Source organism: Puma concolor, chromosome D4 (assembly GCF_028749965.1).
Source record: "Puma concolor isolate L17-30 chromosome D4, mPumCon1.1.hap2, whole genome shotgun sequence".
Lineage (NCBI taxonomy): Eukaryota > Metazoa > Chordata > Mammalia > Carnivora > Felidae > Puma > Puma concolor.
In genome coordinates, this window is record NC_141679.1 from 68,424,102 (window position 1) to 68,451,815 (window position 27,714).

General features: G+C 39.4%; 1 long non-coding RNA gene across 1 annotated transcript in view; it reads left to right on the plus strand.

Moving 5' to 3' along the window:
- Nucleotides 1-27,714, plus strand: part of LOC147574970 (uncharacterized) — a 291,279-nt gene that overhangs the window by 124,370 nt on the left and 139,195 nt on the right. Inside the window, exon 2 of the long non-coding RNA XR_015242920.1 lies at nucleotides 23,911-24,030. This is a non-coding gene — a long non-coding RNA (uncharacterized LOC147574970). The remainder of the gene's footprint in view (nucleotides 1-23,910; nucleotides 24,031-27,714) is intronic.

The window sequence follows — 27,714 nt, forward strand, 5'->3', positions numbered from 1 at the left end:
CTGCAGGTGGCACCTGTCATTACAGGACGTGGAAATAGGATAAACAGCCCTGAGCTCCTTAAGAGATGCCCCTTCCTCAAATGTCTCAAACAGCTCTCCAAGTTCATGTCTTGCGTGCCCTCTCACTCTGTCTCTTTCAATCGGAGGATTCAACTGAACAAGGAGGATGGTGGTGGCCACAGAGCTCTGTGTTCTAATAAAGTATCACGAATTTTTGTTACAAGATGACAGTCTCAACGTTGCTGCAGCTCCTCTCCCATAACAAATCCCTAAAAATTATAGGAAATAAAATAAAAAATAAATTCAAAATGAGGCTCCAAATCAAGAAATGAAGCCCTCAGTGGGTCCAGAAGCAATGGAGAATTCTTTAAAAGCAGAACGTAAGTGGGATTGGTATAAAAAGGGAAACTATAATGCAAAAGGCACAGAGGAAGTTCTACTGAAAAATACCTACTTGCCTGGAGGGGGTAGAAACAGCAAAGAGGAGGAGACCCAGGGTGACTGAGCAGGTGCCATCAGGTTCATTGGTCTGACTACAATTCCCTCCCCTAAGGGCGGCCAGCCATTACTGGGGTTATTACTTCCAGGAAAAAGTGATGTTGCAAGAATCTGGAATGGAGAAATAGGCCAGACATAGGGGGCTGAGAACAACCAGGAGGAAAGAGAGCATCCATTCCCAGAACACTATTACCTCACAAAGCTATCCAGAGGCAAGTCCCATCACTTCCCCAACCTCCCTAAAAAGGGCAGATCAGTCCAAGAAGTGGGTACCATTCCTCTTCTAGGACAGGCTGCATGAACATATAGAGCAGAGCCAAACACAGAAACTCAGCTGCACATCCACTTCCACCATTGACTCAAGGAAAGCCGGCACCATGAAAGAGAAACAGCAAACTTAAATCCAGAACCTATACCTGGTGACTCAGAGGTATGAGAGTAGACAGAACAGAACTTTAGAATAAGGAAAATTAAAATCACATAGAGGTAAAAGGACTCATATTGGTAAAATGTCAACTAGAGATCATGAAAATTAGAAATTTAGTGAACAAAAAGAAAAATCCCAATACATCAGTCAAATGGTAGAATGCACACAATTGAAAATGGAATTAGTGAGCTGGAAGATTAAGCCCAAGAATTCTCTGAGAATGCAGCAAAAAGAAACAAAGAAGTGAGATAAGTCAGACAGAGGAAGACAAATACTGTAGGATCTCACTTATGTGGGATCTAAAAAAATGAACTCATAGAATCAGGGAGAAGACTGGTGGTTGTAGGGGCAGAGGGCAGTGGGGGAAGGGGAATGAGTGAAGGTGGTCAGACAAACTCCAGTTGTAAGATAAATAAGTTCTGGGGACTCATAATCAGAAAAATCCTGAACTATTCATTTGAAATTTGCCAGAAGAGTAGGTCTTAAATGTTCTCATCACAAGGAAACATTTTGTAACTGTGTGAGGTGGTGAGTGTTAACTAGACTTATTGTGATAATCATTTCCCAATATATACAGATATCAAATCATTATGTTTTAAAGAATCGTGGAAAACAGATAAGAAACCTTTAACATCCATTTAAAAGGTATTCTCAAAGAAAGGAATATTTAAAGAAATAATAGAAGACCCCAGAACTAAAGGAAGATAAGACTCTGCATATTTTAAAGTGTACCACACATCCAAATTACAGAACATCAAGGGGGAAAGAAAGTCAGAAAAGCAAAGGAAAAAAAGGAAACAGAAAAGGAAATCCATCTACAGAGTGAAAAGAGTCAGAATGCCATCAGACATCACTTTAACTACAAGAAAAATTAGAAGTTCTAGTTGAAAATTACCTCAAGTCTAAAATTCTATAGCCAGGCGAGATTTCACTCAAGAGTGAAGACAAATGAGGCACATCTGGGTAGCTCAGTCCGTTAAGTGCCCAACTTTGCTCAGGTCATGATCTCACAGTTCGTGATTTCAAGTGCCGCATCGGGCTCTGTGCTGACAGCTCAGAGCCTGGAGCCTGCTTCGGATTCTGTGTCTCCCTCTCTCTCTGCCCCTCACCCATTCATTCTCTCTCTCTCTCTCTCTCTCTCTCTCTCTCTCTCTCTCTCTCTCTCTCAAAAATAAACATTAAAAAAAATTTTTTTTTAAAGAGTGAAGACAAATGATATTTTCAGAGATAATATGCTTTGGAAAAACATATAATTCACATTCTCTAAAAAAATAGATTAGATATAGATATAGATATAGATATAGATATAGATATAGATATAGATATAGATATAGATATGTATCAGTAGAAGATGTCTTATAAGAAGGATAAAATCCAGGAGGGAGAGGTGAGATACATGAAGCAGTGACACATAAAGGAAATAAATTAGTAAAAGTTATGTTAAATCTACTGTGTTGATTGTTTTAATGTAAACTGTAGATTGGAGCATGGAGGGAGCAGGAAAGTAAAATCATACTAATACTCTTGTTTTCAAAGAGGCAGAATATAGATATTCATATGTATAGTAGTTCATAAAAAATGTTGATTTATGTTTTAAAATATCTTTGTAATGCCCAACACTAAAACTAGGGAGAAACATCACAAAATAACTACCAACCTTTATCCCTCATGAATATACATGCAAAATCCTCCAAAAAAGATACTAGCACACTGAATACAGCAACATTTAAATTTTTTTTTTATTTTTGAGAGAGGGGGAGGGGCAGTGGGGGGAAGAGAGAGTGAGAGACAAAGAGAATCTTAAGCAGGCTCCACACAGAGCCCGACCGAAGACTTGATCTCACAACAGTGAGATCACGACCTGAACCAAAATCAATAGTTGAATACTTAGCCAACTGAGCCACCCACACACCCTATGAATACAGCAACATTTAAAAACGATTATGCAGGGGCGCCTGGGTGGCGCAGTCGGTTAAGCGGCCGACTTCAGCCAGGTCACGATCTCGCGGTTCGTGAGTTCGAGCCCCGCGTCGGGCTCTGGGCTGATGGCTCAGAGCCTGGAGCCTGTTTCTGATTCTGTGTCTCCCTCTCTCTCTGCCCCTCCCCCGTTCATGCTCTGTCTCTCTCTGTCCCAAAAATAAATAAACATTGAAAAAAAAAAAAATTTAAAAAAAAAAAAAAAACGATTATGCACAATGGGGCGGCTGGGTGGCTCAGTCGGCTAAGCATCCAACTTCAGCTCAGGTCATGATCTCATGGTTCTTGAGTTCAAGTCCCACATTGGGCTCTGTGCTGACAGCTCTGAGCCTGGAGCCTGCTTTGGATTCTGTGTGTGTCTCTCTCTCTGCCCTCTCCCACTATGTTCTGTCTCTCTCTTTCTCAAAAATAAATAAACATTAAAATTTTTTTAAAAAAACATTATGCACATTGACCAAGTGAGATTTATCCCAACAATGTAAAATTGGTTTAACATCCCCAAATTAATCAATATAATGCACTATATTAATAAAATTAATGACACAAGTTTTGTAATAATATCAACAAATGCAGAAAACACATTTGAAAAAATCTAACACCCTTTGATGACCAAAAAAGTACTCAGAAAACTTAGAAGAGAAACTTCCTCAATCTGGTAGAGTATCTGTGAAAAAACCAACAGCCGACATCAGACTTTATGGTGAGAGACTAAATCCTTTATCCCTAAGATCAGAAATAAGACAAGGATGGCTTCTCTTACCATTTCTATTTAGTATTATACTGGATATTTATTATATTAAATCTTTAGAAGAGACAAATCTATAGAGAAAGAAGGTTGATTAGTGGTTGCCCAGGGCTGGGAAGGGAGAGAGAGATTGCCATTGGGTGCAAAGTTTCTTTTTGTGGCAATATAAATATTCTGAAGTTAGATTATGATAGTGGTTGCACAACTCCGTAAATAGAGTAAAAACCATTGAATTGTACACAGTAAATGGGTAGCGTTTATGGTGTGTAAAGTATATGTCAATAAGGCTATTAAATGTAATGATAACAATTAGAAGACAGATGAACTATTTCGAACAAATAGAACATATTTTTTTAAAAAATAGGAGTCAAGAAAACTTGATGAAGACAAGAGAGTGCAAGAATTGGAGAAAGGAAAAAGCAATTAGAAATCACAATAAATTGAAAATGCAAACCATGAAATAGGAACAAATCCAAATTTAGTAGTCACCATTAATATTAAGGCATTAGGGGCGCCTGGGTGGCGCAGTCGGTTAAGCGTCCGACTTCGGCCAGGTCACGATCTCGCGGTCCGTGAGTTCGAGCCCCGCGTCAGGCTCTGGGCTGATGGCTCGGAGCCTGGAGCCTGTTTCCGATTCTGTGTCTCCCTCTCTCTCTGCCCCTCCCCGGTTCATGCTCTGTCTCTCTCTGTCCCAAAAATAAATAAAAACGTTGAAAAAAAAAATTAAAAAAAAAAAAGAAAAAAATATTAATGCATTAAATTCACCTATAAGAGACAGACTTAGATTATATTTAAAAAATCTACCCATTTGTTAGTTTCAAGAAACAGACAAAACACAATTTCCTCTGAAAACAAAGCAGTGGAGGGCACTTGGGTGGCTCAGTCAGTTGAGTGTCCGACTCTTGATCTCAGGTCATGATCTCACAGTTCCTGAGTTTGAGCCCCCATCAGGCCCTGACAGTGCAGAGCCTGCCTAGGATTCTGTCTCTCCCCCTCTCTGCCCCTCACCCGCTCTCTCTCTCTCAAAATAAATAAACTTAAAAAAAAAAAGCAGTGGAAAATGCTTATTTAGAAATGGCTAACAAACTGAAAGCAGATATAATTGTGTAAAATAAAATTCCAGGAGAAAAGCACTGAAGGAAAGATGTATATACACTTCATAGTGATAAATGCAGCCAAGAAAAAGTAACTATTGTGTACCCAAAATATAGCTACAAAATAGTTGAAGCAAAAATCGACAGAATTACAAGAGCGAACTTAAAGGTAAAAAAAAAATCACTGTTGAGGGGTGCCTGGGTGGCTCAGTCGGTTGGGCGGCCGACTTCGGCCCAGGTCATGATCTCACAACTCATGAGTTCGAGCCCCGCATCAGGCTCTGTGCTGACAGCTCAGAGCCTGGATCCTGCTTCAGATTCTGTGTTTCCCTGTCTCTCTGCCCCTCCCGTGCGCACACCCTGTCTCTCTCTGTCTCTCAAAAATAAACAAACATTAAAAAAAAAATCACTGTGGAAGACTTGAACAAACCTCTCCAGAAAACAAAATCGAGCAGACAGAAACCAAATAAGGATATAAAGAATCTTAGTAGTAATATATCAGTAGGCTTGATACAATATTTAGAGAATTTTATACCCAATAAACAGAGATTCTACATCATTTTGTAACACATGTGCAATAGTAAAATTTGTCTTGGACAATGCCACCAATGAAAAGCAACAAATTCCAAAGAGTTAACTTTATAAGCAAAGTTCACTAACCATTATGCAATAAAATTAGAAGTTAACTAGGAGATAGATGTTCAAAAATAAAGAAATAAAAACAAAAGACATCAAAATATAAACACACACACATTTATTTTTGTGTCATTTTTTTGACTAAAGAAAAATCAAAATGGAAACTTTTTGTTTAGTGAAGTACAAAAGGAACAATAAGACAAACTCAAAGAAAAAAATATTTTTAACGTATTATTAAAATAGTTGACATACAATGGTAACTAGTTTTGATATGTTAACATATAGATTTGACGATTCTGTACATTACTCAGTGCCCACCATAGTAAGTATAGTCACCATCTGTCACAATACAAAGTTATTACAATATTATCGACTATATTCTCTCTTCTGTACCTTACATATCTGTGATTTACTTATCTTGTAACTGAAGCTTAGTACCTCTTAATCCCCATCAACTATTTCAACCATCCCTTTCTACCTCCCCTCTGGCAACCACCAGTTCTCTGTATTTAAGAGTTTGTTCATTTGTTTTGGTTTTTATTTTTATCTTTATTTTAATGTTTATTTTTATTTTTGAGAAAGAGGCAGAGCATGAGCAGGGAAGGGGCAGAGAGAGAGGGAGATACAGAATTCGAAGCAGGTTCCAGGCTCTGAGCTGTCAGCACAGAGCCTGATGCAGGGCTTGAACCCACAAACCGTGAGATCATGACCTGAGCCGAAGTCGGATGCTAACTGACTGAGCCACCCAGGTGCCCCTATTTGTTTTGTTTTTTATATTCTACATATAAGTGAAACAAAATGGTATTTCTCTTTGTCTGACTTATTTCACTTAGCATAATACCCTCTAGGTCCATCCCTGTTGTGGCAAATGGCAAGATTTCATTCATTCTTTTTATGGATGAATATTATTCCATACACACACACACACACACACACACACACACACATACATACATACCACATTTTCCTTATCCATTCATTTATCATTGGACTTTTGGGTTGCCTTCACATCTTGGCTATTGTAAATAGTGCTGCAATATAAACATAGAGGTGCACATATCTTTTCAAATTAGTGTTTTCATTTTCTTTAGGTAAATACCCAGTAATAGAATTACTGAATCATATGGTGTTCCTATTTTTAATTTTTGGTGGGAAACTCCATACTGTTTTCCACAGTGGTTGCCCCAATTTACATTCCCTGCAAAAGTGCGCAAGGGTTCCTTTTTTCCCACATCCTCATCAACACTTGTTATTTCTTGTCTTTTTGATACTAGCCATTCTTACTAGTGTGAGGCCACATCTCATTGTGGTTTTGATTTGCATTTCCCTGTTGATTAGTGATATCTTTTCATGTGTCTGTTTGTCATCTGCATGTCTTCTTTGGAAAAATGTCCTCTGCTCATTTTTAAACCAGATTTTTTTCTTGGTAGAGGGTTGTATAAGTTCTTTATATATTTTGGATATTAACCTTTTACTGGAATTACCATTTGCAAGTATCTTCTCACATTCAGTAAGTTGTTTTGTTTATGGTTTCCTTTTTTGTGCAAAAGCTTTTATTTTGGTGTAATCCCAATATTTTATTTTTGCTTTTGTTTCCCTTGCCTGAAGAGACATATTCATAAATATGTTATTAAGGCCAGTGTCCAAGAGATTAATGCTTATGTTTTATTTTAGGACTTTTTTGGTTTCAGGTTTCACATTTAAGTCTTTAATCTATTTTGAGTTTTATTTTTATGTATGGTATAGGAAAGTGATCCAGTTTCATTGTTTTTGCTTGTAGCTCTCCAGTTTTCTCAACACTATTTACTGAAAGACTGCCTTTATCCCCATTGTATATTCTTGCCTCTTTTGTCGTAGTTTGTATGACCATATAGGCATGAGTTTATTTCTGTGCTATGTATTCTGTTCCTTGATCTATTTGTTTTGTGTCAGTACCATGCTGTTTTGATTACTTTAGCTTTGTAGTGTATCTTGAAATCTGGGCTTGTGATACCTCCAGCTTTGTTCTTCGTTTTCAAGAGTGTTTTGACTATTTAAGGTCTTTTGTGATTCCATATAAATTTTAGGGTTATTTGTTTTAGTTCTGTAGAAAATGTTACTGATATTTTGATAGGGATGGTGTTTCATCTGTAGATTGCTTTGGGTAGTATGGAATTTAAAAAATGTTAATTCTTCCAATCCATGAGCATGGTATAGCTTTCCATTTGTTTGTGTCATTTCAATTTCTTTCATCAATATGTTATAGCTTTCAGGGTATAGGTCTTTCACTTATTTGGTTGAATTTATCCCTAGGTATTTTATTATTTTTGGTACAATTATAAATGGGATTGTTTTCATAATTTCTCTTAGTGCTACTTCATTATTAGTATATAGAAATGCAGAAGATCTCTGTTTATTAATTTTGTATCCTGCAACTTTACTGAATTCATTTATTAGTCCTAATGGTTATTTTGGTGGAATCTTTAGGATTTTCTATATATAGTATGTCATCTGCAAATAGTGACAGTTTTTCTTATTCCTTACCAATCTGAGTGCTTTTTATTTCTTTTTAATGTCTGACTTTTTAAAATGTGTACTGAAAGAATTTTTTTTTAAATAAAAGCAGAAATTAAGGAAACACAAAACCTGTTCCGTACCACTGGTGGTTGCTCTGGCTGGTTTTCCCCAGATGGAGTCTGGGACTTTTTGATGTTTTTGTGATTTGGTATTGGGAAAATGGCACAGTTTAAATGAACACTGTCCTTGATCAGCTAAACTAGAGACCCTGGATTTCTAAGGATATCTCAAGCAGGTCAGACTTTTACCATAATTCCTGAAGTATAGGAGTATAGTGTCTCATTTTAGGCAATTCTGTAGATTGTCTACTGACCTTGAGTTGACCTTCTCCTTAAAATAGACATCAGAATATCTCTCATTCTGAATGTACTATCTGGCTTTTCTTTCTTTTAAATTGCCTTTGTGGAATAAGATATTTCATGACCTTTTCCACCACTAGTGGTAGATTAAAATGATTTGAAAGTATTAGAAGTGGAATATGTGTGAAGGAGTGCCCTCCTTTCTGCAAAATGGTTTTCAGAGTAAAGAGTTCTATGCAATATATTAGAATATGTAGATTGTTTAATCACACTTTGCTCATGTTTATTATTATAAGAAAATAAGCTAGTTCTTCCTACTGGGGCTTGTTATGATTGCTGAGAGTATGTGAAATTGTATGACAAATATTAACTGAGTGCCACTACATGCCTGACACTGTGCTAGGTATATAACACATATACAGCTTCTGATCTTCTGGAGCTGCTAGTCCTGTTTCCTGGAGCATGCCTACCATTAAAAAAAGCATTATTTCCTTGTGGGCTGGGGAGCTGAGAGATTCCACTAAGACTCAAAATGTGGCCTCTTGAAGTCTGAATACAGTGAAAGGGCATAATACATGATGAAGCAGAAGCAGTGGTCCTGAGGCAAGACAGACAATGAACCCCCAGAGGAGCGTCATTTTCACAAATTCACCATGGTCTAGAGGCTTGGATCCACAGTCTTGGAAGTCCAGAAAATGATCTTATCAATACACCTAGAAACAAGAGATTCTCAGTGACATGCTGATAGTAATTTCACATAAGATTGATTTTTAAATGCCAATTTACCACTTTCCTGTGGCCAGAGTCATCCTGTTCTCTATCTGCCACACTGTTTTCCCAGTACTAAGGTACCTGGAAACTTGAGTGAGTCCTCAGAAGATTGCTTGGAGGGCATAGAAACATCATGAAGAGAGATGACTAATTGTGACATTTTCATCTGTGGAGAAATTACCACACGACAGTGAATGCTCTTGACAGAATAAAACTTAGTTTGTGTCTACTGTGAACCTTTTCGGTTTTTTTTCTGTTTTATCAGTGTACAAATAGGTCTTTTTTAATCACTACTTCTGTATCTTCTTTTCCTGGTACTCATACTATAGCTAGCAGATACAAGAGGTAATACTATTTGGGCACTGTACTGATATACTGTATATATCAGCATTGTATATATGAGCTCATGTTATCCTCAAAACCTCCTTATGGGTATATACTTTTATGACTTCCCTCAGTTTTCAGTTGAGGAAAATGAGGCAGGAAAAGTTAACATAAACTGCTCCAAGTCACCCGCTGTTAAGTGGCAGAACCAGAATTCAAATCCAGGTTTTCTGGCTCCAGATTTTGATTGCTCTGTCTTCTCTCATAGTCTCTCTCACAGTCATCTTTCAGTAAAAATTCAATCAATAACTGTTTATGTGAGTTGTTAGACTTAGTAGATCAGAGACAACTAAGAACAGCAGGATGAAAAAAGCCAGCTATCTTTTTTTTTAATATATGAAATTTATTGTCAAATTGGCTTCCATACAACACCCAGTGCTCATCCCAAAAGGTGCCCTCCTCAATACCCATCTCCCACCCCCCATCAACCCTCAGTTTGTTCTGTTTTTAAGAGTCTCTTATGCTTTGAAGGCCAGCTTTCTTTAAACAGCTGTCCTTTCCTCATTAATCCCTAGAACCTCAAATGGGGGAGGGGGAAAGTAAAAAAAAAAACAAAACAAAAAACTATTGAACCAAATGCAAAGAGGAACTGAAATACTTTCTGCAGGTCAAAGTCTAATACAAAAGGTGATTCACGGTATTCATAAGTCTTATTCCAAAGGGAATAAGAGGCCCATTAAACATATGAAGAACTTTCCAGAAGCTAGGCCACTTGTAAATAACAGAAGTCAGGAACCTAAACACCTTCTAGCACCATGGAAAGGCACTGAAGATACAAAGCCCTTGAAGAACTCATGGCAGCAGGACTTGGGGTTGGGGGAGGTGGGAAAACCACAGTTAAACCAATGAATGCAATAAAATATTAGGACAGAGTACCTGGTACACAACTGACACTTAATAAATGCTCATTAAAAAATAAATAAATGCTTATTGAAAGAATGGTACTAAGTCATTCTAACAGATGACTCTTTTGTTCAAGGACCTTCTCTAGGTGATAGTTGAAAAACTTACACAGGGTCTGCTTCAGATCATCAAACCTATTTTCTATATTTGCTGACTTAGGAAACAAGAAATATTTCAGTGTATTTCAACTCTGTAACAAGTCAGGTTATGATTTATCATCATGCATTTACCATCTTCAAAATTAATTATTGAACCTCAAATGCCTTTGAATTCCAAAGTTCTAAACTGGAATATAAAGAGGGTCCTAATATCTGAGAGAGGAGCTGAGAATGAAGTACAGAGTCACCTTTGAAAGGCAAAGCCCCTGGGAGACTTGTGTAGGGTGCCCTTTGATGGAGTCAGGGCATGAAGTAATGGTAAAAAGGTAGCTCCATTCAAATAAACAGACATTCGTTAAGTTCCTGCTATGTGGCAGGTCAATGGAGGTGTGGAGGATACAAATGTATCCTTTATTTCACTGACCTCTAGTCGCCAATGATTCTGCCACCATTCGTTCTGGACAACCCAGGTAACATCTCACAGAGGCTCATTAATGCGTCTTATTCCAGCCCAGATCAGTGAAATGTATTGACAATGTCTCCTCTACCTGATACCTTGTGAGAAGTATCTTTTCTTCCAGTGCCCACCACTGAGTGACCCCACAAGACTTGGGCATGACCACTCATCTCCTTTGTGGTATGTGATGTCCCTTGAACTATATAAGGGGCCAATGTTTTCTGCAGCCTTCAGCATACCAAAGCCATTGCTTTCCACATAAAAGTGAAGACAAGGTCCCACTCCAAAGTCATCTTTTGCCACATCTTATAACCTAGGACCCAAAGAAGTCTCATAAAGTCATAATTGAAACAGCTTCTTCACCTCCTGCTTGTGGTGGGTTCTAGAAATTGTCCATGGAGGAGTGTTGGAGAACCAATCTCTGGGACAAGCCTTATGCTCTCCTAATTGCCCTTTTCACTCACACATGTTCTTCTCTGTCTTTCCTTTAAACTGCTTGTGCAAATTGTCACTAACCCATTACAAATGCCTTGACTTTTCTAAATTCTTCTGTAAGAGACCTCTTTGGTCCCACTAGAATTCCTCAATACAAAGATAAATAAGACTTGGTCCCATCTCTCAAAGCACTGGTGCACCCTAGATGAATTTCTGTTGTGTCACTACTCGTCTGAGGGTCAGGGCTGCAGACCAAAAAGAGGCAGCAGTTCAGTAAAATGGAGACACCGTTACACCAGATATCCAAAGAGCCCTTCTGCACTCCTTGGATGTTTGTTACCAGCCACATGGCCTTCAGAAAATCACTTCACTTTTCACGTTCAGTTACTGATTTAAGAGAAGAAACAAACAAAACCTGTTCTCTGCCTCATGGGAGGGCTGTGACAATCAAGAGGTGATGCATGTGAAGGAGTTTGGTAAACAGCAGACTCCATATGCTGCTCACCTGGGCAGTTAGTGCCTTCTCCTCCCCTCCCAAAGCACTTAGATCTGTTCTCTAACACAACGTTTATCACACTGCAGGGTATCTGTTTATACGACTGATCCCCACAGTATACTGTCAGCCACAAGAAGGCAAGGGTGTCCTCCTATTCAGTTTTGGATTACCTGCCCCTGGTGTGGTGTCAGTCATGACACATTCACAAAGTACATGTTGCCTGCCTGCCTGAATTAATGTATTGAATGCAAAAATGTTAATTATACTCTGGTGTTCTGAATAATTTTGGACAAATCACATCACCTTCAGAACTTGAGTTTTCCTAATTGCTAGTAGGAAGAATATGTTAATGAGGGTTAGGAAGATATATGACTTTCACATCATATGAATTTAACCCAGAGATATCCTGTAGTGTTCAGCTAAAAATTCTTCCATTGTACAGACGAGGACATCAAATCTAAGAAAATGTGTATGATGTGTTGAAGGACACGTGGTGACCATTGGAGCCAGAATCCAGATCTCTTGACCACCAGGTCAGTGCTCTTTATAGCACTTTTTGAGATCCTCAAACAACAGTGACACGGTTACCACAGGATGATTTTATCATCCAGAGCATCATGTTGTGTTCCAGATAATAGATCTGTTCCTGGCAGAAAATAGATACTGTGGTCAATAAGGAGATACTCCTTGGTGAGAAGGAGCCTTGAACTGAGAACAAAACTGCATAGTATTGGTCAAGGTGGGTATTAGTTACTCTGAATGAATCAAACTTGAAGAGTGGCAGATGGATTCCCGTGCACCACAACCCCACAATGAAATTAAATGACTTTATTCAGCAAATACTTAAGAAACTTAACAAGGCTGGGTGTCCTGTAAAGCACTGCATTGCAAAGAGAAGAGGCTGGGTAAGTTAAAGCAATGCCCCGAAGTAGGTGTCAATTCCAGAATCAGTCATCCACTCAATGTTCATTCTTCAAGCTCTTACTGTAAACCCTGATGCTTGGTGATGGACTGTCAAGGGGTTGAGGTGTGGTCTCTGTTCCCCACCCTCCTCAGCCCTGTGTGGACCATTTAGTTGAAAAGAGATGAGATAGTTGAACAGATGAGCACAAGGAAAGGTTGGATTAGCTGGCAGACTGTGTGCATAATGCCCTGAAGGGCATGAAGGGAGGAGTGGCCTATCATACCTGTGGGGTGGGCAGGAAAACGTAAGAAGTTGGTCAGGGAAGGAGTGGACTTTTAAAATGAGTCTGCAGGGGTGCCTGGGTGGCTCAGCTGGTTAAGCATCTGACTCCTACTTTGGCTCAGGTCATGATCTCACTGCTCAGTTCATGAGTTTGAGCCCCGCAATGGGCTCTGTGCTGAAGCATGGAGACTGCTTGAGATTCCCTCTTTCTGCCCCTCCCCTACTTAAAAAAATGAAACTAGAAAAATAAAATGAGTCTGCAAAAATGAATAGCTGTTTGCCTGTCAGGCAATGAGAGTGGAAGGGGAGAATTATACCAGCAGATGAAGAACATGGAGGCTTAAATTGGCTTGGCATATTTGGGCAACTGAAAGGAGTTTGGTGTGGCAAAGGGCATGAGGGGAATTAAGAAGGAAGAGGTAGGCATGAGGAAGAGGTAGGCAAAATCCTTCTCATTTCAGATAAAGGATTTGTATTTTATCTTTGTGATCAAAGTGTCATGCTTGAATCCATGGCTGAGCTTCAAGGGATCCACAAACCTCTGGAAATTACACTTAAGTTCTTGTGTGTCTATATGTATATAAATGTTACTGGGAGGAGTAGCTTCATATTTATTATTCGGTGCATCCCTACCACCACATCCTCTCTAAACACAGACATCATTAAAAACCAGCCATCTAAGGGTGCCTGGGTGGCTCAGTTGAGCGTCTGACTCTTGGTTTCAGCTCAGGTCATGATCTCACAGTTCGTGGGTTCGAGCCCCTTGGCTCTGCGCTGACAATGTGGAGCCTGCTTGGGCATCTCCCTCTTTCCTTCTCTCTCTACCCACCTCTCTGTCTCTCTCAAAAATAAGTAAACTTTTAAAATATATAGTGGTCTAGGAGATGACGAATTAGCGAAGGATTTTCAGAAGGTTGTTGTGAGATCAGAAACATGTTTAAGACTGAGATTTCTGGTACCAGTGTGGAGAGTATACAGGTGAGTGAGGCTGGAGACAGGGAGATGGTAGGGAAAATGCTGTAATGGTCCAGGTAGGAAACAGTGAAGCCTAAACTATGATGGTGCCAGTGGGTTGCAGAGCAGGTCCCTTAAATAGTTGACTTTTAAAATAGCTTCTTTTCTTTCAGCTACCCTCTAGACCCTACAACGTAATGAACAAAATAAAATCCTATATTTAGAATTAAAATAGCTTATTTAGTATTATTTTCAGACTCGAAGATGGTGCATGAGTTTTCTATTGCCACTGTAACAAATTACCACAAGCTTAGTGGTTTAAGACAACACAAATTTATTCAGAAGTCCAACATGAGTGTCAGTGGGCTAAGATAAACATGTCAGCAGGGCTGCCTTCCTTTTTAAAGGCTCTAGAGGAGAATTATTTATGTGCCTTTTCCCACTTCTAGGGGTTACTTACATTCCTTGGCTTGTGGCCCCTTTCCTCTGTCTTCAAAGCCAGCAAGGCTACATCTGTCTGACCACTCTTCCACAGTTACATCTCTCTCTGACAACAACCAAGAAAGGTTCTGTTTAAGGGCCCATGTGATTATGTTGGCTCCAGCTGTGCAATCTTCCCATCTCTTAATCACATATGCAAAAATCTCTTTTGTTGTGTAAAATAACTATTCACAGATTGTGGACATCTTGGTAGGGGGATGCACTATTCTGCCTACCTCAGATGGACACTCAGAACCAGAAAGGCGGGGGTGGGGAGGTGGTGTTGTCTGAGGCCTGAAAACATGTAAGCAGTAGAGTTGGGATGAGGACCCAGATCTCGTGAGCCTCAGTCCTGGGCAGATTCCAATTCCTGGTGCAATTAGACCATGTGTGAATTACTTGTCACTGCACTCAGTAGAGGATGACTGAGTAGATGGCACTTGCCTAGGTCCTCTCCAGTGTATGATGTCTAAGGGATGTGCTGGTTCCTATTTGTTGGCCAGGGTGGCTGTGATATGGCCTATAGAGGGCAAAAGGTCACCACTTCTGTGTTGCCTGGTTTTAGTTAGCACTGACCACATCTGCGAGTCTACATCCTGGGACAGCTTCTCATCTGTATGCCACATTTCAGTGATCAGAGCTCATCCACCATGAGGCTGTTTTAGGCACATGGCATGGTGCAAGGGAAGATTTACAGAGGTGGAGTTGAGAGCCCAGGGTGCTCCTTCTGTTGACCTGAACTATGTGATTTCATTTGAGACTCATTATTCTCCTTTGTGAAATGAGATTACATAGTCCCTATGTGTAGAATGTGGAGATGATTTCTACAGGACTGGCAAGTAAAGTAGAATGGATATATGACAATCATAGTAAGAGATCCTTCTCTTCTTTGATTCTCAGTCCTTGATGCAGCCTTGGAACTTGGCATTCAACAGTTCACCTGCACTGGAATGTAGCAGCCAGAGATACCAGATTTTTGTAGGGAAGAGGGTCTGTCCAGGCTCTGAAGAAGCATTGCGACCACAGGTTGTGATGGATTCTACACACCATCTATGTCAGCTCACCAAGACTTTCTGGTTAAGCTAAGGGATTTCTAGAGTCTCTATACTACTAAAACAGATTTATGTGTATTTCTGTGTTTCTGGGTGGCAAACATGAACACAGTTTCAAAAATCTAGAAGTAGCTGTTGCAGCTTCTCTAACGTAGCCCATCAATCTCAAGAACTAACCAAAAGGGAAGTAGAAGGAACAGGAAGGGACTGGAATAAACTCTTTGGGCTCTGGCTTTGTAGTAGCAGATAGGACATTCAAGAATTTGAAAAAGTAGAGATTAGCAAGAAGTGGGACAGGATTAAAGAGAAGGAAGGCTTTAAGATTTTCAAAACCCTATAGGTTTTGAGTGAACCTATAGGTTGACTGAGTGAACTCCAAACAGGCTAAAATGAAAGAAATTCATCCCCAAACTCACTGTCATCATCAAACTTCTAAAAACTAAAGACAAAAAAGTTTTCAAGCAACTAGAGAAAATAGCACCTTACTTTTAAGGAAAAAGAAAAATTTACATGAAAGCATATTTATGATCAGAAACCATAGTGACAGGAAGGAAATAGCACATTTTCTTTGCAGAGAGAAAAGAACTTTCAATACAGAATCCAATATCCCAAGAAAATGTCCTCCAGGAATGGAGGATAAGTCAAGACATTATCAGATAAAGAAAAACTAAGAGAATTTGAACATTATTATCTCTTTTAAGAAGAAAGGGGCTCCTGGGTGACTTAGTCGGTTAAGCGTCTGACTCTTGATTGCAGGTCAGGTAATGATCTCATGGTTTTTGAGTTTGAGCCCTGCATCATCAGACTCTGTGCTGACAGCACAGAGCCTGCTTGAGGTTCTCTCTGTCTCCCTCTGCCCCTCCCCTGCTCACATTCTCCCTCTCTCTCTCAATAAAATAAGTAAACTTTAAAAAAAGAAGAAACTAAAGATCAGAGAGTTACTTTGTACCAAAAACACACAGCCAGAAAGCAGTGAAAGTGAAATTTGAACCCAAATTTGTTTGACTCCCGAATTCACCTTCTTTTCAAGATACTTTCTCATAACTTGCATGTGTGAAAATAGTCATTATTGATTTTGAAGGTTATCCTTTCAACACTGACCATGTGTGAGTTTTATTTTCATTATTTGTTTCATTCCAAAATGTAGGAGATTCATTCATTCATTCTTTTCTTCATTTAGTATGGATTAAGGACTATCTCTATACCTATCATTTCTAGAGGTGAATCAGACGAAGCATACATAGAGCCAGGATGTATACGACATGTGTCTGTCACCTTCCCAATACTAGTGACAGACAACACAAGTCAATGTAGCACTCATCCTTCTCAACCTAGACACCTAAGCAGGAAATTACAGTCTGACAGAGCTGCTGTGTCAGGTGATATTATTTGCCATTCCCGACCTAATCCTGCCCTCCAGGAACCTACAGTCCAGTGAAAGAAACAATTTTCCTACCTTCCAATTCCAAGATTTTTCTATAATAGAGTACAGGCAAATGCATGCAACTAAATGTTGAATGATAGAGAAATAATACAAGTTTATTGCACATTCACTCTTTATCAATACTGTGTTAGGTACTTTACATTTATTACTTTAACCATCATGACTGCTTTATGATATAAACTACTTTTCAACAGCTAATGGTGCTGAGAAGCTCAGAAGTATGGTAAAGATAGCCCATGACAGAAAAGTAATTTGGATCGAGGTCTGCTTGAATTAAAAAATCCATGTTTTTTCTTTTATACTTACTATGCTACTTCTCTTTGAAAGGATCAAATTCATAAACTAGTTATATTTAAACTATTTTCATGCTATTAAGAATGTATCTAATTATAAAGCTAGAAACCTCAAGAATGTCTCCTGAAATACTCAAAGTAAAAAATAGAATTTAGAACCTAGATAAATACTCAAAATCAACAGCTCTTTTCCTGACAGCCAGTGAAAGGATATAGTGAATAAAGAGATGATATGCATAAGGATAGCATAAAATATGAAATGCTTAGAAGTTACCTTAATGACAAATTTGTAAGGTCTCTGTAAGTAAAATGACAAAATATTACCAGGAGGTAATATCTATATCAATATTTGTCTGTCTGTCTATCTATCTATCTATCTATCCATCCATCTAACTACGTATCTATCTAGTTCCCAATTACTGTTCCCAGTTACTGTTAAGATTATATTTTTTCCATGTTAAGTTATAAAATCAATACTCTACTTCTCAAATTCTTAAAGATGATGATGACAATGATGATATGTATGTATGTTATATATAAAGACTTAACAAAAAAAAAATCTAAAATTAGGTCAATATTTAACAGACAGAAAGTTACAAAGGGGCTTTCTGATCATTAAACAACCAGCAAAACCATAAAGAAAAAGAGATCATACCACAGAACTTAAAGGATTTTCCATATAAAAACTCACAGTGTGGAAAAATAAATCCCATCTATTTAGCAACTAATAGCCTTAATGTATAAAGAGTGTTTACAATTTGCTGAAAGTGTAAAAATGATAACAGCAAGCTTTGATAAGTTATGTATGTAAATTGTAGTACCTAGATCAGAAAACTTTACAAAATGATAATATTCAAAATCATATGGATAAATCAAAATGGAATCCTAAAAAGCTGTTCATTGAATCCATAGGAACAAAAGAAAAGAGAAACAAGGGAACCAGAAAGAGAGAAAACAAACATATAACAGACAGTAAAATGGCATACTTAAGTCCTAATGTAACAATAATAATCTTAAATATAAATAGTCTAAATACACAAACTAAAATGCAGAGGTTGGCAGAATGAATAATAATTACAAAAAAAAAAAACATATGATCCAACTATGTGGTTTTTAAAAGAAACTCATTTCAAATACAGTGACTTAAAGAGGCTGAAAATAAAAGGATAGAAAAAGTAATATGTAAACAATTTTATTTTATTATTTTATTTTATTTTTTCACTATTTTACCATTTTATTTAAAATTTATTATACAAAAATGCTCTGTTAAAATTATCTGACTAGCCTGTTTTTGTTTGTTTTTACCTTTTGTGTAAATTTTTAAAAATTCTATTTAACTTTTAGTTCCCATAAGTATTTAGTGAATACACTCTTAAGTCTGATCCAATGAACCCTGAGACCCATCTCCAAATTATTTAATTTTTTTCCTGCTGAATTTTAATTAATAATTTTTTTTTAATTTACATCTAAGATAGTTAACATGTAGTGCAATAATGTTTTCAGGAGTAGAATCCAGTGATTCATCACCTACATATAACACCCAGTGCTCATCCCCAAAAGTGTCCTCCTTAATGCTCCTTGCCCAATCAGCCCATCCCCTCACCCAAAACCCCTCCAGCAACCCTAAGTTTTTTCTCTATATTTAAGAGTCCCTTACGGTTCGTCCCTCTCCCTGTTGTTATATTATTTTTGCTTCCCTTCCCTTATGTTCATGTGCTTTGTATCTTAAATTCCACATATGAATGAAGTCATATGATATTTGTCTTTCTCTAATTTCACTTGGCATAATACACTCTGGTTCCATCCACGTTTCAAATGGCAAGATTTCATTCTTTTTGGTGGCAAAGTAATATTCCATTATACATGCACATGTACGCGCGCGCACACACACACACACACACACACACACACACACACCCCACATCTTCTTTATTCATTCATCAGTCAGTGGATGGACATTTGGTCTCTCCATACTTTGTCTATTGTCGATAGCTTATCATGCAACCAATATTAAAAGACACGTATGTTGCCATATTAATATCAAATAGAATATACTTCAGACAAAACCTTTGCTAGAAACAAATAGGGACATTATTTAATGATAAAAGAATCAAATCAATCCTTTAGAAAGAAAACAATCCACAATTCTAAATGTTGATATACCAAGGAACTGAATCTGAAATACACGAAACAAAAATTGAGCCAAAAGGACAACTCCACAATTAAAGTTGGAGATTTCAACTCCCACTGTCAACAACTGATAGAACTAATAGTAAATCAGCAAGAATATACAATTTAACAACACAATCAACTAATAGGATCTGACATATGTAGAACATTCAACTGACAATAACAGAATACATATTTTCATCAAGCACACATGGAATAGTCACCAAGATAGAACACATCTTGGAGCATAAAACAAACCTCAAGAAATTTAAAAGAATTGAAATCATACAGATGGTATTTTCTGAACACATTGGAATCAAATAAGAAATCAACAGAAAGTTAACAGGAAAACCTCCAAGCACTTGAAAACTAAACAACACGCTTCTAAATAATTCATGAATCAAGGAGGGAGTCCAATAGAGAATAAAAGAAATATATTAAACTGCATGAAAATTAAATTGTGATATATTAAAATTCATGAAACACAGCTAAAGCAGTTCTGAGAGGAAAATTTATAGCATAAACATTTACATTAGAAAAGAAGAAATGTCTTGAATCAATTATTTAGGCTCTCACCTCAGAACCTAGGGAAAGAAGAGCAATGTAAACCTGGAGCCAGCACAAGGAAGGAAATGGTAAAGGTAAGGGCAGAAACGAATGAAAATGATAACAGAAAAACAATAGAGAAAATAGTGAAACAAACAGCTGGTTCTTTGAAAGGAGAAATAAAATCAACAACTCCCTAGGAGAATCGACAAAGAGAGAAGACAAGACTCAACAATAGAATAAATGAAACTGTATATCTATAAACCCTTCCCACATCCAAAGAAAGATAAGGGAATGCCAAGAACAATTCTACATGCATACATTTGACAACTTGGATGAAATGGACTACATCATAAAATACACAAACTACCACAACTCACTCAGTATAAAATACATAATTTGAATGGCTTTGTGACTCAAAAAATTGAATTTGGAATTTAAAAACCATCCCCTCAAAATCTCTAAATCTGGTTGGTTTCACTGGGGAATTTTACTGAATGTTTAAAGAAGAATTAATATGAATTCTGCACACTCTCTTCCAGATAGTAAAAGAAGGAATACTATCCAATCCATTTGATGGAAATTGTATTACCCTGACACCAAAACCAGCTAATGATGATACCAATAAAAAAAAAAAAAAATCCAAAACCACAGACCAGTATACCTCATGAGTATACATATAAAAATCCTTGGGGCGCCTGGGTGGCTCAGTGGTTAAGTGTCTGACTTTGTCTCAGGTCATGATCTCGCGGCCCGTGGGTTCGAGCCCCGCGTCAGGTTCTGTGCTGACAGCTCAGAACCTGGAGCCTGTTTCAGATTCTGTGTCTCCCTCATTCTCTGACCCTCCCCTGTTCATGCTCTCTCTCTCTGTCTCAAAAATAAATAAACGTTAAAAAAAATCCTTAGCAAAATATTGGTAAATAGAAGTCAGCCATATAAATTTATTCCCAGATACCTTATTGCCATTTTATGTTTTTATATTATATTTCATATTTTATTGTTTCTGGTAGATCAGAATGAGATTTTTTTCATATTGTTCTTTTATCCAGATACATTTGCTAAATTTTTAATTCTAAAATTTTGTGGATTCCTTATATTTTCAAAAGATGAGAATGCCATTTTCAGGTAACCTCTTCCTCTTTCTCTCTCTCTCCTTGTTGAATGTTAATCGTAGGTCCACCCAATCCTGAGATAGTAACATTCAATCCATACATCCAAAGGAAAGGCAGATTTGTATTGTATATCCTGTTCTGAACAGCATTAGGGACCATTATAGATAGAATAAGACAGAGAGCACCTAGACTTTGATTCAGGGTCCTAGGTTTGAATACCATTCTTTTTTTTTTTTTTTTTAATGTTTTTATTTATTTTTGAGAGAGAGACAGACAGAGCTAGCAGGGGAGAAGCAGAGAAAAAGAGGGAGACACAGAGTCCGCAGCAGGCTCCAGGCTCTGAGCTGTCAGCACAGAGCCCGATGCGGGGCTCGAACTCACAGACCTTGAGATCATGACCTGAGCTGCAGTTGGACGCTCAACCGACTGAGCCACCCAGGCGCCCCGAATACCATTCTTGCTGCTTACTGGCTGGCTATATTAGTTTGCTCTGGCTGCCATAATGAAATACTACAAAGTGGCTTAAACAAAAATTTATATTCTCATTGTTCTGGAGGCTACACCCCAAATCCAGGTGTCAGAAGGTTTTGTTTCTCCTGAGGCCTTCCTCCTTGACTTGCAGGTGGCCACCTTCTTACTGTGTCCTCACATGGTCTTTCTTCTGTGTGTCCGTGTCCAAATGTCTTCCTATAGGGACACCAGTCAGATTGGATGGGGGCCCATGCTAAAGACCTCATATTAACTTAATTACTTCTTTAAAGACCTTGTCTAAATACAGTCACATTCTGAGATATGGGTTAGGACATCAACACATGAATTGTCAGAGGACACAATTCAGCCCCAAACAACTGGGTAATCATTCGCATTCTGCTTAGCTTTCTGTGTCTCTCTGTGCTCTTATTTAAAGTGAGTGGGTAGATTATATGACCTCTGTGTTTCCTTCCAGTTCCCAGTTTTCCAAGCTTTCATCATTTTCAGCTTGCTGGTAAGCACCCTGTCTTCACAAATCTCTTCATTTCTCCATGGATTAGCATGGCTTATACTGTGTAGTATTGTTAAGTGAATAGCTACATTTTCCTGATTCAAAGGCAGAAGTCAGTTCATAGACATGAAACTAGTTTTCTGGAGGTTCTGGGACTAGGAGTTGTTAATTTGACTGAAACTCCTCACTGAGAGAGAAGAAACTAATTGAAGTTGCAGAGAAAGTAAAACAGAACACATAAGGGGAATTCATTGAAAGGGGGCTTGAAGGCAGGAGGGAGACATGTATAGAAGAACCTCGAAGGCAAAAACGAAGGAAAATCTGCTCCACTGTGCCCACAACCACTGTCAAGTGAGTGATGTAAGTCAGTTCTCCTCTTTCATACTTTTTTTTTTTTAATGTAAAAGATGTGTGCTTGGTGTTCAGGGACCATCCTGATTTCGTGTAACCTGATTCTTTTCAATAAAGAAGGTGATTCATTAAATGTGTAACTAAATGTGATTCCATTTTTATAACCTTGCTAGGCTTATATAAAAATAGTCACAGCTCAGGGAAGAAAAATCTTTTGTCAGATCGAGTATATAAATTCTTGGTTCATAAACCACAATCAGCTGTAGAAAGGCTGTGGAGAGACATCTGAGGGCAGCAGAAAGAATGGAGAATTTGCTCCCTGGAGACTAGGTTTTTGTCTCTGTTCTGATATTTCCTCCCAAGCAGGTCCACTTCTGTAAGCATCATCTGAAATGAGTTTAAAAGGACCCCAACCTGACCAGTGGGGCATCCCTCCTGGTGGAACTAGAAGGGAATTTCAGAACCAAAATGCAGCTCATTCCTCTGGAAGCAAAATCAGAGTGGCTGGTGAAGGTGAACACTATCCGGAGCATAGAGCAATAGAGACCCATGTGTGGTGTTTGCATTACCACTCCCTCTCCCTCACAGCCTATCTGACGTCACTCACCAAGCGTGGCAGGCTCTGCCTCTGACTATGAATGTGCCTTACCATCCTTCTAGCCATTGTGCTCTGGGCAGGCACTATCAATTGATTAGAGGGAGCATGGGAGGTGAAAACAGTTTGCTCTCCCTGGCCTAGAGCTTAGTCAGAATGATGGAACCAGACGCACTGAATTTTATTGAAATAAATGTCAGAAAAATTAACAGGGTGGACTCAGCAAAGACAGCTGGCTGCTGAAAAGCAAGGAAAAGGTCAGGTCAGATGTAAAGGATGACTGGCACCCTGGCCCCCGTGGTAGGAGAAAACAGTAGACGAAGTGGGTCACAGACAGCATGAAATCTCAGAGAGTGGACAAAGTGGGAGTGGGTAGGGAAGTATCTTGGAATTATGACCCAGTTGCAGGGACTTATGTTTGGCCATCGCTGCCTAGAAGAGGCAGTGCTTGGACCTGCTGGTTGGCTAAATGCAGTGTCTGTGAGCCCCGGGTCCCTGGGGGCACTGTTGGTCAAGTTGTCACTGCTGCCCTGCCTGCAGTATACGCAAGGGCAGTTGGAAACTGGCAAGAAAGAAGATGCTGGTGCTCTGCAGCCACAAATGAGTCCAATCTGATTTCTATCATGTACCACTTTCGTGGCCTTGGGCAAGATATTTCGCTCTCAGAGACTCCGTTTTCTTGATAGATCTTTGGGATTATCATGCTGTGTCTTTCGTGGTGTGATAGTAAGCATCCGATACATAGTAAATGCTTACTAAATAGCAGGTATCACTGTTATTTTTCTCACCTTACCTCTGCCTCTGGAGCAGGCTCAGCTGTCGGATCCAAGGAAAGGAATAGGAAGAGTCTAAACTAATATTAGTTAGACTACTGGGAATGCACTTTATTACAATCAGACATTAAGCTGATTTTGTGCTGGTTTCAGTCATTGAGAGGGCTGATTTATTTCTGGTTTACTCATACCTCCAGCCCTTCTGCAGTCCCAGTGGAAAATCCACCGTGTTTACGAGGCCTCAAACTCTGACTTTCTGTCTCATCAGCCTGGGAGACTGCTGGAGGTTCTGATCGACGCCTGCCACCTGTGAATTGGTAAGTCCCTCAAGGGGAAAATTGTCACAGACTGTCTCTGTGTTCCTTTTTTCTTTAGGATCCTGGACCCATATGTCCTGATTTTGAAATATTTTTATCTGGGCTGCTAGTTACTCTCAATAACAGAATTAGTCCATAAAACCTAGTTTGTTATAATTTAAATAGAGAAAATTCCTTACTTATTTAATGTGTATATGAAAAAAATAGTGCATAAAAATTATGATAATTTTTTATTTAAAAAGGAAGCAATTGAAAGAAAAAAGTGCTGAGTAAAAATGTTACACATGATATGCTATGCTGTTTTCAGTTCATTTCTTTAGTACATAGTAGGTTTTCAACATTTATGGTCAAGTCTCTATTACTCTTGCTTTGAATACTGCAAGTTACCTTCCTGGTCTTTCTGTCTTTTGTCTATCACTCCTCATTCAAAATATATGTCATACCCCAATCTAAAATATTTGAAACACGAAACTGGTCATATTCACCTTTTGGTTGAAACCCTTCAATGGATCTTAATCGGTAAAACTTCTTTCAGAGTAAAAGTGGCTTGAATACGAATACACTTAACTTGCTCACAAACAACAGATGTAAAGTTAACCAGTTTGAAAGGCGGTAAGTTAGTTTAGTAATGTCAGAGACCTGGGTTGGTTTCTCTGAAATTCTTTTGGTTTTCTATTCACGGACTCAAGGAGGCTGCCATGGCTCCTGAAATCACATTTGCATGGAATGACAAAAAGGAGAGGTGGCATAGCCCTCCTTTTATCAACGGAGCAAAATCTTTCCCAGGAGTCCTCTAAAAACTTTCCCTTTTTTTCCCTTTTCAATGTTCAAACCTGAGTCATGAGACCTTTCCCTTGCTGACTTATCTCTGGTGTACTCTGGGTCACTGAGACTGGGACAGCGAGTGTCTGGGAGGTAGACTGTGGCTGCAAAGCTGCAGCAAAGAAGAATGGGTATTTTTAGCTGAATATTAGTATCCGCACCAGCGAGGCATTTTTTTTTTATTTTTTTTTTCAACATTTATTTATTTTTGGGACAGAGAGAGACAGAGCATGAACGGGGGAGGGGCAGAGAGAGAGGGAGACACAGAATCGGAAACAGGCTCCAGGCTCTGAGCCATCAGCCCAGAGCCTGACGCGGGGCTCGAACTCACGGACCGCGAGATCGTGACGTGAGCTGAAGTCGGACGCTTAACCGACTGTGCCACCCAGGCGCCCCAGCGAGGCATTTTTTATATGATAAGTCAAAACCTTTTATCGGGGCGTTAGTAATTCTTTCATGTTGCAAGATACCACATTGCCTCCAAACGTGGTATTTATTGAAGAGCTGTACTGGGGAGTAGGGAAGCCCAAGAAACCAATTCAACAAGTCTTCAGGATAACTAGATGCCGTCAGCCTATCCCACGGCAGCTCTGGGATTATCCAGCATAGACGAGCGGGAGTGAGAGTCTTATGACCCTGCTCAGGTGCATCGGCCATTGTGTTGAATCAGTCCATCTCTGACACCCCTCAATGTCTCAACCACTTCTTCACCCTCCTACCATTCCTGACCATTGACTGTGTGGATCTTACATTGGTACTTACAGTGATACAATTGAGCAAGTCCGTCTCTTTCCTGAAGAGGTCATGTCCTATGCAACCTTCAGGATTTGGGCTCCAGCATCATGAGAAGTGTCTGTTGACCCTTTAGCAGTTCTTGCTGATGCTTCCTGGCCCCTCGGCTTGCCATACCACAGAACCGACATCTCTCTATTGAAATTGCCTTGCCCTGGGAGACTTATCAAGAGATAGATTTTTGGGCCCTGCCCACCCCCCCAAGATTCTGACTCCATAAGTCAGGAATGGGCCTAGAGATGTGCATTTTAATTTACATGATTCTATAGGAGGAAACATGGACCATAGTTTTAAAATATCAACCCTATGTATTAGACCCTTTACACGGCAACTCTTATGAATCTCCTCGAAGAGTTCTTTGTGGTTATTATTAAAATCCTGATTTCATAATTGGGGAACTGGAGGCTCAAAGAGCACAAAAGCACACAGTGAAGAATAATGAAGCCAAGCTTATTCCAGAGCACTGCTCTTGAGTCATACCCAGCCCCCTCGTTATAGTTCAGCACCCTGGCACCCCCAAGGCTTCCTCCTTTCTCGTTAGCAAAGCTGGGCCAGGTCTGGTTCTCAAAATGGCTGCTCAGGAGAGAAGCACATGGCTCCTCCACAAGAAGGCATTGATGGAGCCCCAGTGGCCCTTCTCTAATGAGGGCAGGCTGTACTAGGAAAGCGGTGGGACCCAGTCCACTGAGGTTTCCAGAGTGCTTATTCTGAGGAAAGGAAAGTATAAAGAATGGTGCCGATTTCCCTCTAGCAACTTCCCTTTCTACAGCCACAGGGACTCCTTTGAAGACCTGTGAGTACTGTACGTGGGATCTGGGCTTTTTTCTGACTCACTCAAATTGATGGCACGGTAGAAAAGCAGGGCCTAGGCAGCTTCAGGTTAGAGCAGAAAGGAAGGACTACAAGCATGGAGGAAGAGAGATGAGGAAAAGCCCGGGGTTGGGGCTGGTAGTTTCATGTAAATTGTAGGATTCGGAAGATCTGAGTTCAAATCCAGACCCTGCCACTCAGCAGAGTGAGGTTGGGGAAGTTGTCTCATTTATCTGGGCTGCAGCTTGCTTTTCTACAAAGCGGGCATATGATCCAAGCCTCAGCTTCTGTTGTTGGGATTAATGGAGACTCTTGAGACACCTCTTCCTTGAAGGTGGAGAGGGCACTGGAACAGCCACATGCTCACATGCATTCCCCAAACCCCACAGCCCCAAGCCGCTCCTGGCCAAGAATCCAGGACTTTTTAAAGGTTGGATTCTGAGGGAGAAAAAAGTTTTTTAGCCTTCTCCCTGCTCAGTTTCCACACCTTACACACACTTGTTGTAACAGAAGCAAGCCGGGATACAGCTAGGTCCCAGGGGACCGCAGAAGTGACAGAGTCAGAGCAATTAGCTGAGACTTCTACAAAGGTCCTCAAAAAGTCATTCTTGCATCTAATCTTTAGGCCTTCCTCCTGAACCCCTGCCATCTGTGCCTCCTCATTGTTCACTTGGAAAACCCACAAAACAGAAAAAGGGGGACCTGTCCTGTTCCGTAGCCAGTGTTGATGGAGCAGAATTTCAAGGTTCAGATAGTGTGGTGGGAACATAAGCGAGAAAATGTAGCAAATACTACCAGCTGATGTGTGTGTGCCTTCATTGCTTTTGTCTGGGGGAAGAATCTGCAATTATTATTTGTTTTTAAAATGTGTATATCCAGGTATAACCACATCCAAAGAAGTGTGCCCTCATTAGCGTAGAGCTCGGTGATTTCAGAGTGAACACCAGTCAAAAGAGCAGGAAGCAGGCGGTAGAAGCCTCCAGAAGTCCCTCTCAAACTCTCTCCAGTCACTAACTACTACCCCAGCTCCTGCAGCATGGATCCATTTCTCCTACCTTTTCACGTCTGGAATCATCCATGCATTATTCTATATCCAGCTGCTGCTGCTTGACCTGATGTCCCATAAGATGTGTCCATGTTGTTTCTTGTAATTACAGATTCCTCTTTATTCCATTATGTTCATATCCCACCAGGTATTGATACAATGCAGGGTTGGCAGTCGATTCCTATCCTGCATAGTGCTGTCGTGCACATTCTTGA